At 37.7% G+C, this 14,958-nt stretch overlaps 1 protein-coding gene and 1 pseudogene across 5 annotated transcripts in view; both read left to right on the forward strand.

Moving 5' to 3' along the window:
* CNTN1 (contactin 1) overlaps positions 1-14,958 on the forward strand; it is a 327,378-nt gene that overhangs the window by 61,079 nt on the left and 251,341 nt on the right. The gene's annotated exons all lie outside the window — the stretch shown is intronic.
* On the forward strand, positions 798-4,636 carry LOC110260762 (POU domain, class 5, transcription factor 1 pseudogene; annotated as a pseudogene). The gene has a single exon (XR_002344155.2). The product of XR_002344155.2 is annotated as a POU domain, class 5, transcription factor 1 pseudogene (transcript).

Raw genomic sequence — 14,958 nt, forward strand, 5'->3', positions numbered from 1 at the left:
GAATTTCTAAAGTATGTATATAAAGGATTTCTATTATGTGAGATATATTGGATAATCTAAAGCACATGTTATGTGCAAAATAATAAATATAAAATATGAAGCAATTAAATTTTACTAGTGACAGTGAAATAAGCAGAGGCAGGTGCATTATGAAACTAATGATATGGAAACTTCCTTATTAGGGTTTCAATTTTAATTAATTGTTTTCCAATCCCATGAGTTGAATCTCTTCTCTCTCTCTCTTTTTTTTTTTTTTTTTTTTTTTTTTTTTTTTTTTTTTTTTGTCTTTTTGCCATTTCTAGGGCTGCTCCTGTGGCATATGGAGGTTCCCAGGCTAGGGGTCTAATCGGAGCTATAGCCACTGGCCTACGCCACAGCCACAGCAATGCAGGGATCCGAGCTGCATCTGCAACCTACACCACAGCTCACGGCAAAGCCGGATCCTTAACCCACTGAGCAAGGCCAGGGATGGAACCCACAACCTCATGGCTCCTAGTTCCTAACCACTGAGCCACGATGGGAACTCTGAATCTTGCTTCTTCTTATCAAGTGAGAAGTCTCAATGCATTTTCATATGTCTATAGAATATTCTGTGTTATACAGGAGAAGCCTATTCTAAGGGAAACCTGGAAGAGAAATCCAGTAGGGTCTCATGAACCCCCTAGGCTCATGTTACTCTAACAGGAAGTCACATTAGAAATGAATCTCAGTGTAATATAGCTAACAAAAAAGTGCTTGTGAAAGCGTGTTAACTTACTCAGAATCACAGGCCAAACAGTCTCCTTGGAGAGCTCTGATTTTACCGGGCCCCTGGCTTGGGGGTGCCTTCCTTCACCATCGTGGGACACCTGGCTTCCGACTTTGCCCTTTCGCTCCCCCAGGCGGTGGAGGCGATGGGCCAGAAAGGCCAGAGCCAGGCTGGGTTGATCCTCCGACCTGGCTGTGCTTCCAAGGGCCTCCTGGTGGGTCAGGGATCTGGCGGGGGGCTGCTGGACGCAGAGGTGGGGAGGCTTCTCTCATGCCCCCCGCCCTAGGACTTCTGCGGAGGGATGGCCTACTGTGCACCTCAGGTCAGAGAGGGGCTGGTGCCCCAAGGCGGCCTGGAGATCCCTCAGCCCTAGGGCCAGGCAGGAGTCGGGGTGGGGAGCAACTCCGAGGGGGCCTCCCTGGAGCCCTATGCCACCCCCGTTGGCACTGCACAGCTGGACAAGGAGAAACTAGAGCCGAATCCTGAGAAGTCCCAGGACATCAAAACGCTTCAGAAAGACCTTCAACAATTTGCCAAGCTTCTAAAGCAGAAGAGGATCACCCTGGGATACACCCAGGCCGATGTGGGGCTCACCCTGTTCTCTTTGGGAAGGTGTTCAGCCAAATGACCATCTGCAGTTTTGAGGCTTTGAAGCTCAGTTTCAGGAACACATGTAAGCTGCAGCCCCTGCTGCTGAAGTGGGTAGAGGAAGCTGCCAACAATGAGAATCAGCAGGAGATGTGCCAGGCAGAGACCCTCGTGCAGCCCCGAAGAGAAAGCGGACGAGTATCGAGAACCGAATGAGAGGCAACCCGGAGAGCATGTTCTTGCAGTGCCTGCAGCCCACCCTGCAGTAGATCAGCCGCATGGCCCAGCACCTCAGGCTAGAGAAGGATGTGGTCCGAGTGTAGTTCTGTAGCCGTCGCCAGAAGGGCAAACGATGATCAAGCAGTGACTTTCTCAAGGGGAGGATTTTTGAGGCTGTTGCATCTCCTTTCCCAGGGGAACCAGTATCCTTTCCTCTCCTCTGGTGCCTGGGCCCCATTATGGTATATGGGGGCCCTCACTTCACCACGCTGCACTCCTCCGTCCCTTTCCCTGAGGGCGAGGCCTTTCCCTCGGAGTCTGTCATCACTCTGGGCTCTCATGCATTCAAACGAAGGTGCCTGTCCTTCCCAGGAGTTGAGGGGTAAGGAAGGGGTGAGCCAGGGAGAGAAACCTGAGGTTTGTATCAGGGCTTTGGAATTAAGATCTTCATTCACTAAGAAAGGAATTGGGAACACAAAGGGTTTGGAGGGACAGGGAGTGTAGGAGAACTGGATAGAGGGAAAGTGAAGTTCAGTGATGATCTTGATTTTAATCCCCACATCACTCATCACTTTGTTCTTAAATAAAGCCTGGGACTCAGCGAAAACAGCAAACAAACAAACAAAAAAGAATCACAGTTAGAACATATTAGCCCCAGGGCTAAAACCACTTCTGTGGACACCACCAGAACTTTTCCTCTTGACCAGCCTGACTCCCAGGAGTCTTTCCTTGAATTGTCAGTGTGCACATTTTCTACAGTGGCTTTAGTATAGTTAACTGAACAGCTTAATTTTCAACTAAAATCAACTTCTAGTGTTATTTCTTTTATGATGTTCTTATACATATTCTGCTAGAGTTGGAAAACTATTTAAGCAAATATGTTTCATTTAGATAGGTCAGAACTAGGAAATTTAAGATTAATCTCTGTTGCTGCAGAAAGAGAGAGTCCTCAATTTGGGATCAATTAATATGATTGTAATAAATGAGAAAGATTTGCATTGCTGTTTTGATGAGCAGATGGCCTGCAGTTTTAGTGAGCAGGATGGGCTACTGGGGTTAAGGTTGCCTAGAGCACTACCAGGAGGAGAAAGGCTGATGGAAGAATTAAAATTGGCTTAGGGTAGGTGGGGGAGTTCTAATGGAGAGGATTGAAAATAAAATGTAGAATATGTTATTATTTAATAATAGCAATTATTTAAATAGTAGCAATTATTTAATAATAGCAGTCATTTTATGAAGACTTTTAGTTCCTTATCACCTCCTTCCACCCCAACGGCTATCTATGCCAGGAAAGATGTGAGAGTGGAGGTGGTGGGAGGATGTTTTTCTTTCCCTTTGGAAGTGGCCTCAACAGCACACAGAAAAGCTTAGAGTAGCGGTGGGAGAAAAAGCAATGAAATTTCTTTGGCAAATCAATACACATTTTCCTCTTCCTTTGAGGTCTTTATCCTTCATTTTAGACCATGTTGTATGCATTCCACTGGTCTCAACACTTCTGCAGTAATGCTAAAGAAGTAGATTGTGGGAGTTCCCATCGTGGCTTAGCAGAAACAAATCTGACTAGTATCCATGAGGACGCAGATTCAATCCCTGGCCTCACTCAGTCCGCTAAGGATCTGGCATTGCTGTGAGCTCTGGTGTTAGGTCGCAGATGCGGCTCTGATCCTGCATTGCTGGGGCTATGGCTAGGCCAGCAGCTGTAGCTCTGATTCGACCCCTATTCTGGGAACTTCCATATGCTGCGGGTGTGGCCCTAAAAAGACAAAAAAAAAAAAAAAAAAAAAAAAGTAGATTGCTTACTTTGTTCTTTTAATTAAAATATAGCTGATTTACAATGTTTCTTCAGTTTCTATTGTACAGCAAAGTGACCCAATCACACACAGTTCCTTGTGCTATACAGTAAGTACCCATTTCCCATCTACTCTAAATATGACAGTTTGTATCCAAAATCCCTGAACTGCCTGTCTATCCCACTCCCTCCCACCTCCCCACTAGATTGCATTCTAAATAAAGACATATGAGATATATACAAATAGCAATTTGAATTGAGTCACATGGCAGATATCGGAGGATTAGAAAAGTTGTAAGGGCTGCTGATGCCTTGAATTTCTCAGGAAAGCATGCCTATATTTTTACAGTTAAAATAAGTTTACTTGAGAAGAAACCTGGATAGCCAAAAATTAGAATATTAGCTTTGGCTTCATCTCTAATATCTTCCTCATATTTATGATTTTTCTGTAAAATAATAATATGTAGATGTTATATATAACTGAATCTTAAAGATACATTTACTTTTATGTGCATTGTACAGAAAGCATGTGAATATGTTTTTCTCTTGATTGAAACAATCACGGTTCATTTCTCTATAATCATATACTCTGTTGCATCACTTTATGATGGAGAGAAGTCAACACTTCAGAGAACAGGCCAACATATAGCAGATATAACTGCAAAAAATATTTTTGAGAGGAAGGTCTCATTGAAAATGCAATTTGGGAAGCTTCTGGTAGGGTCACTGGAGAATACAGTCAAACTGATATGTTTAAACTGTTCAAATATACTTAGAGAAAATAGTTCCAGGTTCAATCTGGAAGAGATTGAGAGGTGAAGCAGAAACAAAGCAGGGGAATAGATATCAGTAACGTTTATGGGATGAGTATCTGAATAACTTTACTCACTAAGATTCAAAAAAGACAAATCAATCATCATGATCAATGAAGAAATCTGATACTGCAAATCTGGATTGTGGGTTTAATAGAAGAACCAATATTTTGCTGTAGGAAAGAAACAGTGTCTTGCTGGGTAATATCTTGTGGTCACTGTAGCCCTGGCCCTCAGGAAAATACTTGGCCTAATATACAGTCTTGTAAGTGAAACAAGAGTTTAGTGAATAAATGAAAACAATTGGGGGACCGTTCAAAGGTTTTGAACAGGAAAATTCAATGACTGGGATAATATTTTAGAAAGGTCACTCTGGCTCAATAGGGATAATAGATGTGCTCTGGGAGTGATTGTAAACAGCCAGGTTATTGCAGAAACATAGATGAGAACTGCAGGGGGAATGATTAGGATTGTTTAAATGAGAATAAAGAGAAGAAGAGAGATGTGAGAGGTGTTTGAATGGATGAATCACCATACCTTGGCTAGCGGAAGTATATAGTGTGAGAGTGAGGGAGGGGCTGGGATGGAGTGCTCCAGGTTTCTGACTTGCACAAAAGGATGATAGGTGGAGCCAACAGCTAAACCAGGAAACCTAAAAAGAAGATTAACTTGGGGGATGGGCAATGGCATGATAATGAGTTCAGTTGTAATGAGTTAAATTTGATATCTCTGGACTATCCAAGTAAAGATGATCTCAAAAAAGAGACCTGACCTAGCAACGTTGCGATATGGGTTTTACCAGCCTAGATTTGGCTATTAAAACCATGGAAGGCAATAAAATTGCCCAAAGGAAAAATACATAGGAAGGAAATAAAGGGAAAGTCTGAAGAAAGTCTACACTAAAGGAAAATACAAAAAAAAAAAAAAAAAAAAAAAAGGAGCTCACACACACACATACACACACAAAGAAAAAAACAAGGAGTGATTTTAGGGAGTCAGAACAAAATAAGGAGAAGGCGGTACTGCTGAATGAGAAACCAAGGGTGATAGAGCTGCATCAAGGTCGAAAAAGATCAGAACTAAAAACGTATGTATCTTTTGAATTTCTTGTAGTTAGGCCACTGACTTTGAGAGAAATTTCAGGGTAGGGAAGGAGGAGAGAGCCATCTTCAGTGTTAAGGAGTGGGTGGAAAGTGAGACTCTTGGATTCAGTGAGTTGGGGAAGTGAGACAGGGTTGGGGAGAGTGATGTGATTCAAACAGAAGCCAGGCGTTCAAGCTCCTCTTTTCAGAAGCTGGATGTTGGATGATGCTGCAGGGCTACTGGTTTATATTATTATATTACATTTCCCCAATTTCCTCCCAAAGTGATGCCTATTATGTGGAGTGACTTAACTGTGGGTAAGGGGCCAGGATCAAAGCACTAACTGTGGTTTTTTTTGTTGTTGTTTTTAGTTTACTATGTTATTCAGAGTTATGGTCAGGAAAGAGAAGAAACATCGTTGTGAGTCACTTTTTTCTAAAAGTCGATAGATACAACTTCACCATAATCCTTCCTTCATTCTATTATTTTTTCACTTTCCTCATCTTCCTGCTCTTCAAAACAGGCCGGAATATCTTGTTTTTCCTCCACCTAAGACATAACATAAGGTTTTAAAAGTACTCTGGAGTTCTCATTGTAGCTCAGTGGGTTAGGAACCTGGCATAGTGTCCATGAGGATTCGGATTTGATCAATGACCTCATTCAGTGGGTTAAGGATACCACATTGCTGCAAACTGGTGTTGCTGCGGCTGTGGTGTAGGCCTGCAGCTGCAGCTCCAGTTTGACCCCTAAACTGGCAACTTCCACTCACCTCAGGTCCAACTGTAAAAAGGAAAAAAAGTACTTTTGTTATGGAATTTTGAATTACACAGTTTACCCAAATTCATTCTATAACTTATAAAAACTTAAAAATGCCAAAATGAATCATATGATTATATTCTAAATGAGTATAATATATATGTATAAAACTCCAGGAGTGATATTATAAATATGTAACAAAACAAATGCTATATCTATTGCATATCTGTATCTATATCTATTTATCCATCTATATGTATATATATGTATTTGCACAAGCTTTCAATAGCTGGCCTTTTATAGGCAAATGTGCATAAATACATTACTATGATTGATATCTCACAACTTATAAAGGTTATTACAATGTAGCCACCATATCTCTTGACTCTGATATTAATAATTGTATTAAATAGAACCTTCAATAAATGTTTAACTACATGAAAATTAATACCTGAATCAAAGAAATCTGAATTCCAGACTTGCTATATGAAACAAACTGCAGATAAAACATTCTGTGTAAGCTTATAAAGCCTATTCCTTTTCTGTACTGACTGGGCTTTGCCCTTTCCTCTTAAGAAAATGGCAATATGGTTAACTTTTACTTTCATACTCATCTACCGCAGCAGTGAGAATTCAGCTGTTTTTCCATCCTTTTGAACCCTCAAAAGCTATATTTATTTAAAAAAATAAGAATAGGTGTATAAACCTAGGAAGAGATTTTATTCTCCATAGTGTAATATTTTACTAACTTTTGTATGTGAAATTTGTGCTGTTGCAAACAGTGGGGAACTACAGAAACTTCAAAAACCCAATCCAAAACACAAATGAATATAAAACAAAGGGTGTTAGCTTTATGATGGTGCTCAAGATTCATTCTTTCTTTCTTTCTTTCTTTCTTTCTTTCTTTCTTTCTTTCTTTCTTTCTTTCTTTCTTTCTTTCTTTCTTTCCTTCCTTCCTTCCTTCCTTCCTTTTCTTTCTTTCTTTCTTTCTTTCTTTCTTTCTTTCTTTCTTTCTTTCTTTCTTTCTTTCTTTCTTTCTTTCTTTCTTTCTTTCTTTGTGTTTTCTGCCTTCTGCTTTGTTCATGTTGCTATTCTAAGTACTTTGTGGCAGGTGTTAGATTTAACCTCTGTTCTAAAGAAGTAAATTCTTGGAGTTCCCCTCATGGGTCAGTGGTTAATGAATACGACTAGGAACCATGAGGTTGCAGGTTCCATCCCTGGCCTTGCTCAGTGGGTTAAGGATCCAGCGTTGCCAAGAGCTGTGGTGTAGGTCACAGACATGGCTCAGATACCACATTGCTGTGGCTCTGGCATACACTGGTGGCTATAGCTCTGATTAGACCCCTAACCTGGGGACCTCCATGTGCTGTGGGTGCAGCCCTACAAAAGACAAAAAAAAAAAAAAAAAGCTAAAGAAGTAAATTTTTCACAAAAGCTAAAAGACATCAAACCAATGTATCAGCAAACATTAGTTTGTATGATTTATATTTTACATATAATTGTTAGAAGCATATGTTTAGTATAGAACACAGGACTCCAGATATGGTCTGATCAAATACAATCTTCATAGCACTTATTTTTATCAGCACACTTAGCATTTCTCCCTGATCTAAAATTTAAGCCCAATGAGAACAAAGGTGTGTTTGACTTGTTCTCATTGATGAGTACTCTATTTGCAATACTCAGAAGTGTCTGGCAAATAGAATGAGCTCAATAAACTTTTGTTAGTGATTTTTATCTTCAACATAAATTCGTAATTCTGTGGTTACTGATGAAATTTTATTGTGCATTCCTTTTTTATTTCTCTCATTGACTCATTTAACATTATCAATTCAGACTTCCAGATTTTTGTTTGTTTTTTAAAAAGAAACCATGACTTTCCCAACCTATATGAATGTAATTTGAAATAGTAGTTGAGACTGGTTTGCAGGAAGTAAAGAGAATATCATGAGCAAAAACATGGAATTGCAAAGCAAGGAGATTGAAAGTAAGATAATCACTTGACTGATGTAATACGGCTGAGTTGATCAGTGAAGTGAGTTGAAGACAAACTAATTAGACATGGAGATTTTCTTTCAAAATTAGGTTAGGAAAGTGAGGCTTGTTGAAAGAAGGAGTATCACATTTGAAAGTGTTGCCTGGAAGATTCTAAAGTAGTGTGCTTTGCTGTACACCTGAAACTAACACAACATTGTAAGTCAATTATACTGCAATAATTTTTTTTTTTTTTTAAAGAGTGTGCTTAGTGTGATTGGAGTGGTACTCTAAGAAGGCAGTCATGATTATAGTATCAGGAGAATTTCAAAAACTAGAATTCATTTTTGGATGATTAAGTGAAGAAAAGGATCTATCAGTATCTCTGTCATCCGTGGGAGGAAGATTTTTGACCTCACAAGACAAAGCATAGTTGAATAATGATTATAGAAAATGCATTTGAGTTGGTAATAGTCTTCTCATATGGAGGGAAAAAACCCTATGGATTGTCCACTTTTGTGAAAGTTTTAAGCCAACAAATAAACTCAAGGTGATAAAGTCTATACTTCAAAAAAGTACTTCACCCCTTCCCACTCAGTCAAATGACTTATAGAAATCACACATTTAACTCATCTCAATATATTGTTGAATTTTCTTTCATTTTGATAAAATCATATTTATATTATATTTATATTCTCCTACTTTTAAACTTTTTAAAACTTCTCTCCAGGTTTTCTTTTTTTAAGTCAAAATTACTAAAGTCTTTGAGAAAGAAATTAGAGCAAAGTAAGTCTTAAGAAGTGTTTTTAGGAGTTCCTGTCGTGGCTCAGTGGTTAACGAATCTGACTAGGAACCATGAAGTTGCAGGTTTGATCCCTAGCCTTGCTCGGTGGGTTAAGGATCCGGTGTTGCCGTGAGCTGTGGTGTAGGTTGCAGACGTGGTGTAGGTTGCAGACACGGCTCGGCTCGGATCCTGTGTTGCTGTGGCTGTGGCGTAGGCCAGTGGCTACAGCTCAGGTTAGACCCCTAGCCTGGGAATCTCCATATGTCACGGGAGCAGCCCAAGAAATGGCAAAAAGACAAAAAAAAAAAAAAAAAAAAAAAAAAAAAAAGTGGAGGCGAGATCTGTTTTAATAACTACATACTGTGGTCGAAGAAGAGCTACTTTATATTAAAAAGTTCAATTACATGTTGTTTTTAATATAATACATGTTTCTTTAGTCAGGTTTCCTTGTGTAGATCTTAAATTTTTAGATGTGAAGTATAACTATCTAGAAGCTTGGATAGTTGAGCTTTAGCTATAGGATACTTTTCTCCATAACATTTTTGAGTACAAAATAAAAATCAAGCTGGTTCAAGGTGTTCTGCAGGCTGTAAAATGCAGTTTAATTGGAGTGATTTTTGTTGTTTTTCCAATTATTTTAACTATTGGAATGTACAATCTTTTAAATTAGCAAATAAAAAGTTCTAAAACCTGAAGAAAAAAAAAAAACTCTCTAAATCTGATATCCTGATAAGGAATAACATATGTAGGTATATTATGAATAAAGCATGGAGCATCTTCATTTTTGTACTGTTTACTTTTTAACCTCATTTTAAGAGCCTTTCTTCCCAATTCCAGGTAAAGCAATGAGTTGTAAGTCTAGAAATCATTATTTAGAAATAGAAGTATGCAAATATCTACATCCATGACTTTCACAAAAGACTACAGAGAAGAGAGTTACGTGATGTTTTGTTATTTGTCGGAATCAACAACCTCAGTTCACAAAGAATTATCACAATGACAACTTGAAATGATACAAAATTGCCCTGGGAAGTATGGCTGAAAGCAAACCAGCAAACAAAAACAAATCTTAGAGATCAATATAAGGCAAAAATGTACTGTAAGTAGTACCTTACTGTATAATTATTTTAGTCATTTATAGATCTAGATAGATATTAATGGTGTAAAACAAAAGTTTAGGTCATACAGCATAGCTTATCTATTGTGAAAGCTACAAATGCAAATATTTAGGGCATTTGCCTTATTCTGCATGATAATCTGTAATGTCGTTGGGCTTTGTAGCACAGACATTTCTCTGTTATTCTTTTGTTTTATATTTCTATTATGATTAAGTTGTGAGGTTCTACAATATTTTAAGACAAATAAGACCGAGAGTTCTTATGGCTACATCCAATATTGGATACTTAAGATAAAAGCAAGCCCTTATGAGTATACTAGAATTCTTAAATTGGGCACTTGATATGGGTAAATTTTACAGTATGCAAATTATACCTAAATAAAGCTGCTTTTTAAAAAAGACAGGGCCAAGACAAGATATCACTTGCAGCCTCTACTGATTTGTGACTTGGGGTCCCTGAGTCTTCTGTGAAATATAGTAATGTCATTTATTCATCTCCAGTTTTTTTATCTTAAATTGGTGTTTTCCTTCAGATACATTTTTACTTGAAAAATGTCCAATCAGCTTCCTTTCATAAAAACAAACATGGAACAAAGCAAAACAAATCTTTAACTTTTCTCCTTTTCTGCCTCCTCTTAAGTTTTCATTTTAAAAACAATGGTCTACACATTTTATTTCAACATCTTTATTCCCTACCCTGTTCTGGCCCCTTGCTTTACAATTGGATTGAGACTGACTTTGCAGGATTCAACTAGTTACTCTTGGATTTCCAGATGGAGTGATTTCTGCACAGTTCTTTTCTTCCTGGAACTCTTTAAAGTAGGGGACATTCTTGAGATCTCTGAGTCTCATTGACACATTTTTGGGTGCGTTTGCGTTATTCAAATCCTGGTCCTACAGCTATGCAACACTTGTACTACACTTTAAACTTAAGATTCCTGGCTTATAAAACGTGACTAATACTACTATCTCTTTTAGAGAGTTTTTAGCAAGGGTAAATAAGGGAAAAAAAATACGTGTATAACTAGTAACTTCAAGTTTACCTGCAGATGTTCTCAGTTTACTGCTCCAGTATTACAAATCATCATAAGATGCCAGACTGTAGAATTCTTTACATGAAAGAAGATATGAAAATACTGTTGGTTTTAACAGTTCAGTTCACTATGAATCATTAAAATTTTTGTCTTGAATTTCATTTGAGGACATTTAGAAGAATTAGAGGAGCAGTTATCTTATTTTTCCAGGAACTAAAGATGTAGCCCCAGAACCTAATGTTTATATTTGAATGTTTCTACTAGTTATTTGGACAAAATGATGAGAAGGCATTAACACATTACAAAAAAGTGTCTTGGCTTCGTCATTTCCACGTTATGATTATATTTTATTATTCTCTTATTTCAGGGTCAGCAAACTATAGGGCATGAGTCTTATCTAGCACATGCATTGTTTTTATAAATAAAGTTTTATTGGGACAGAGCCACACATATATATGTATATATTTTCTAGAGTTACAGCTTATAGACCATGAAGCAGGTTAAGCTTACATGAAAACACCCCTTTCCCAGCACAATAAAGACCATGTGCAGGGTCTGCAAATCTAGACAGAAAAGAGTGAGGGTAGGGTCTGCCCCGCAGGGTCCCTGAGATCCTAGAACAGTGTCTATCTTCCACAAGACTTCCTTGGGCTAACGTAGGTCCCAGGCAGTGGGAGCACTTGCCCATCACTATGGTAGAGTTGAGTAGTTGTCATAGAGACCTGTTGGTCCACTAGGCATAAAATGTTTACTAAATGCTCTTTGCCTAAAAATTTGCTGATCCCTGCCTTTTTGATCACTTTAAAAATATTAATTTGCTGGACTTCCTTTTTGCTCAATTTTACACACAAAGATTGTATTAAAGATTATATTAATGTGAAAAAACAAAGACTATATTAATCTGGAGTATAATGAGTCTTATTTTTCCTTCCAAAATATCTTTTATGGATCAACAATAGAAGGCGTGTTTCAGTATGCTGTTTTAAACACGTACAGTTCCTTAGATTTTTTTCAAAAATGAAAAAATACAAACAAGAAATACAAACAAAAAATCCCTAAGGTAGTACAGCATGTTTCTTTTCACGGGATTTTTGTTGTCACTACCTAGAAAATATAAGCTTTTCAACAACTTATCTTTTCCTTTCTTTTAACATTAAACAGTGGTAGTGGGGAAATGTCCATTTAATAGTCAAAAGAGCCATGTATTTGATGACATAGTGATAGGATTACTTCCCTGTTAGAAACTATTTTTGATTGACATTCAGGTAATTCTTGAGTACCTATTTTATTGATTAAAGCAAATAGTTGAAACTATACCTTCACATGGAAATACAATTTCTATTTCACAAGATTTAAAAAACTAATAAGATATGTTAAAAGCTTAATAAATAATAGTTTCTCAAAAGCAGCTATTATTTTTATTATAAAGATTAAGTTCATTAAGTAAAATATGTCAAATTAATTCAACGTATCCTGCAAAAAGTCTACTTAGTACTCAGTTCCCCATCTGTTTGTTTTGAATTATTTAACAGTTCCTTCTCTGTGTTACTTTTCATTTTTAAAAATGAATAAGAATTTAACACTCCTTACCTTTTTTCACCTGCCATTTAAAAGAATTCTACAAGGAAATTTATAATTTAGAAGCTACTTATTTGGTGTCATTTGGATGTGTAGAAACATCTAAAAGTATTAATTAGTTGTGGAGAAAGGAAATATAGAGCAAGCCTTCAGAGACTGTTTTTTTTTTTTTTTTTTTAGCCTTTTTAGGGCCACGCTCTTGGCATATGGAGGTTCAGAGGCTAGGGGTCCAATTGCAGCTGTAGCCATTGGCCGCAGCTGTAGCCATTGGCCACAGCCACAGCCATTGGCCACAGCCACAGCCATAGCAACACAGGATCTGAGCCACTTTTGCGACCTACACCATAGTTCACAGAAACACTGGATCCTTAACCCACTGAGTGAGTCCAGGGATCAAACCCACATCCTCATGGGTGCTAGTCAGGTTCCTTAACCACTGAACCACATTGGGAACTCCGAGACTGATTTTAGCAAGCTTTCCAATGTCCTAAACATCAACGGCCAGGGACTGGACCTTAATTAAAAGTACATCATTCAAGAAGTTTGCTGCCACTTAAGGCATTCTTTGTAAGGTATTTTAGAGTTAAGTCATGAAAGTTGTTTTCCTATTTCTAACTGTGAGGCAGTTAAATACTTTAGGATCCAACACAGAAAATCCTCAAAGTTGGTAGCAGAAATGAAATATCTTTTTAAACGAAGAAGTTGATCACAAAAGTAGGATTTCCATTGACATCAAAATATAAGTACAAAGTAAAACAGGATGCACATTGGCTGGATGATGAAATATTTTCATAGACAAACATAGTTCAAAGCAATTTAGTTCTGGTTCCTGCTTCTGCCATTGTTATGAGGACTCATCTTAGCTAGAGATATAGATCTCCCTTAAAGTCAGTAGTTCTTGGAGCAAATATAAGGTGTTTGAGGGTAGAATTTAGTCTGAATTCCTAAAATCTTTTGGACCATGTATATTTCTCCTGAAAAGTCTTTGGACCATAGTGTAGTCCATATTTTGAGTTGTATTCTAGACTGTGGTCCTACAAAGCTTAAAAGCTACCTACTTTGGGGACAATAGCTCATCAATACAGGGATATGAAAGAGATGTTCTGCACTCTGTGGTGGTACTGCTCACCAAAACAATCAGTTTATTCAACGATACCAGAACTTCAAGTATTTGGAAACCAATGGAGAGTACTTATACACGATGAGTACAGCCTAAGACAAAACTATAGTTTGGGAAAATATAAGAAGTTAGGATTGGACAAGATGACTGTTAGATGCTTCCTATCTCTGTGTAAGAAAGTCATACAAGAAAGATGATAGATATACTGGGGTGCACATCCCAGCTGGAAAAAGGGAAAAGAATAATTTGAATGATTGAGCTTTGAAGTTTAAAGACATTAGGGATTTATAATGTTTGAGATGAAAGATCTGAAACATTTAACCAAGAATTTATTTCATTGTCAATACTATGGAAAACTCCGGTATGACTCTAGGATATCCAACGTATAAAATAAAATTTGAATTTTTTTTCTCATTTTTGTCCTTTTTTCATATTTTTATAGAGTGTCTTTTTTGAGAAAAAGTCAAGACTCACTTTAAGGTTCATCTCAAAATTCCACAAATTAAAACAGAGAAGGACTTTAAGGAAAAGTCAAGGTACTCTAGTCAAGACTTTTGTTTTTGGTTAGAGGTTCAGGGCTCATTGAGCAAGAAGATGTGATGTGTTTCCTGGAATGTCTGATCACACTGAAGGTCTACACTTTATTTTTTAAAGAATCTTATGCAAGGATGATAGACGTCTCTTTTTTTTATGAAAATGGATGACTCATTTATGAATCGGGCTTTGTCTTACACTAGACAGCAATCACATGCTTACTAGCAAGGTTGCTTCTATTAGCAGAGATCTATCTCATCCATAAGCAGCTAAAAGGGGAAGTCAAATATCTGAAAATAAATTGGATGCAAAACAAACTCAAGATCTTGAAATGAAGTGACCTGTAAAAGGAATGATAATCTTCGGATATAAGCAATGACTGGATTAGGTCTCTTAGGCTGTCTTTGAATAGATGGGTAAAGTGCCAGAAACAGATGAACCCACAACCATGTCTGGGACAAAAGGTCTCAGATGAGACAAAGGACAAATTCAGATGTGGAGAGGTTTTGTGTAAGCTACCAGAAGACACGCTAACACTGCACTCTCACACTTGGGTTTCTATCTCATTGGGTATCTGTCTTGATCATTCAAAACTGAAAATTTAAAACTCAATTCAGGTTGGACCATTGAATATGGTTCCGCTCCTATGCAGAGTGTATGCCAGAGATCCTGGGGTAAACTTTCCTCTCCTTTCCTAAGGGTTCCGTTGGAGACAAATCTTTCCCCCGTGTATTAGGAACAACTTAAGGGCAGTATGAATTTTGTTATTTTACTATCTTATGTGGGATAAGGGGAGAATTGGCCATTGTTATTTGTGCTTTC

This window comes from Sus scrofa, chromosome 5, assembly GCF_054392235.1.
Source record: "Sus scrofa isolate SSC_HxYL_T2T_F1_AM1 chromosome 5, Sscrofa_HxYL_maternal_Yorkshire_Landrace_v2.0, whole genome shotgun sequence".
NCBI classification, from domain to species: Eukaryota; Metazoa; Chordata; class Mammalia; order Artiodactyla; family Suidae; genus Sus; species Sus scrofa.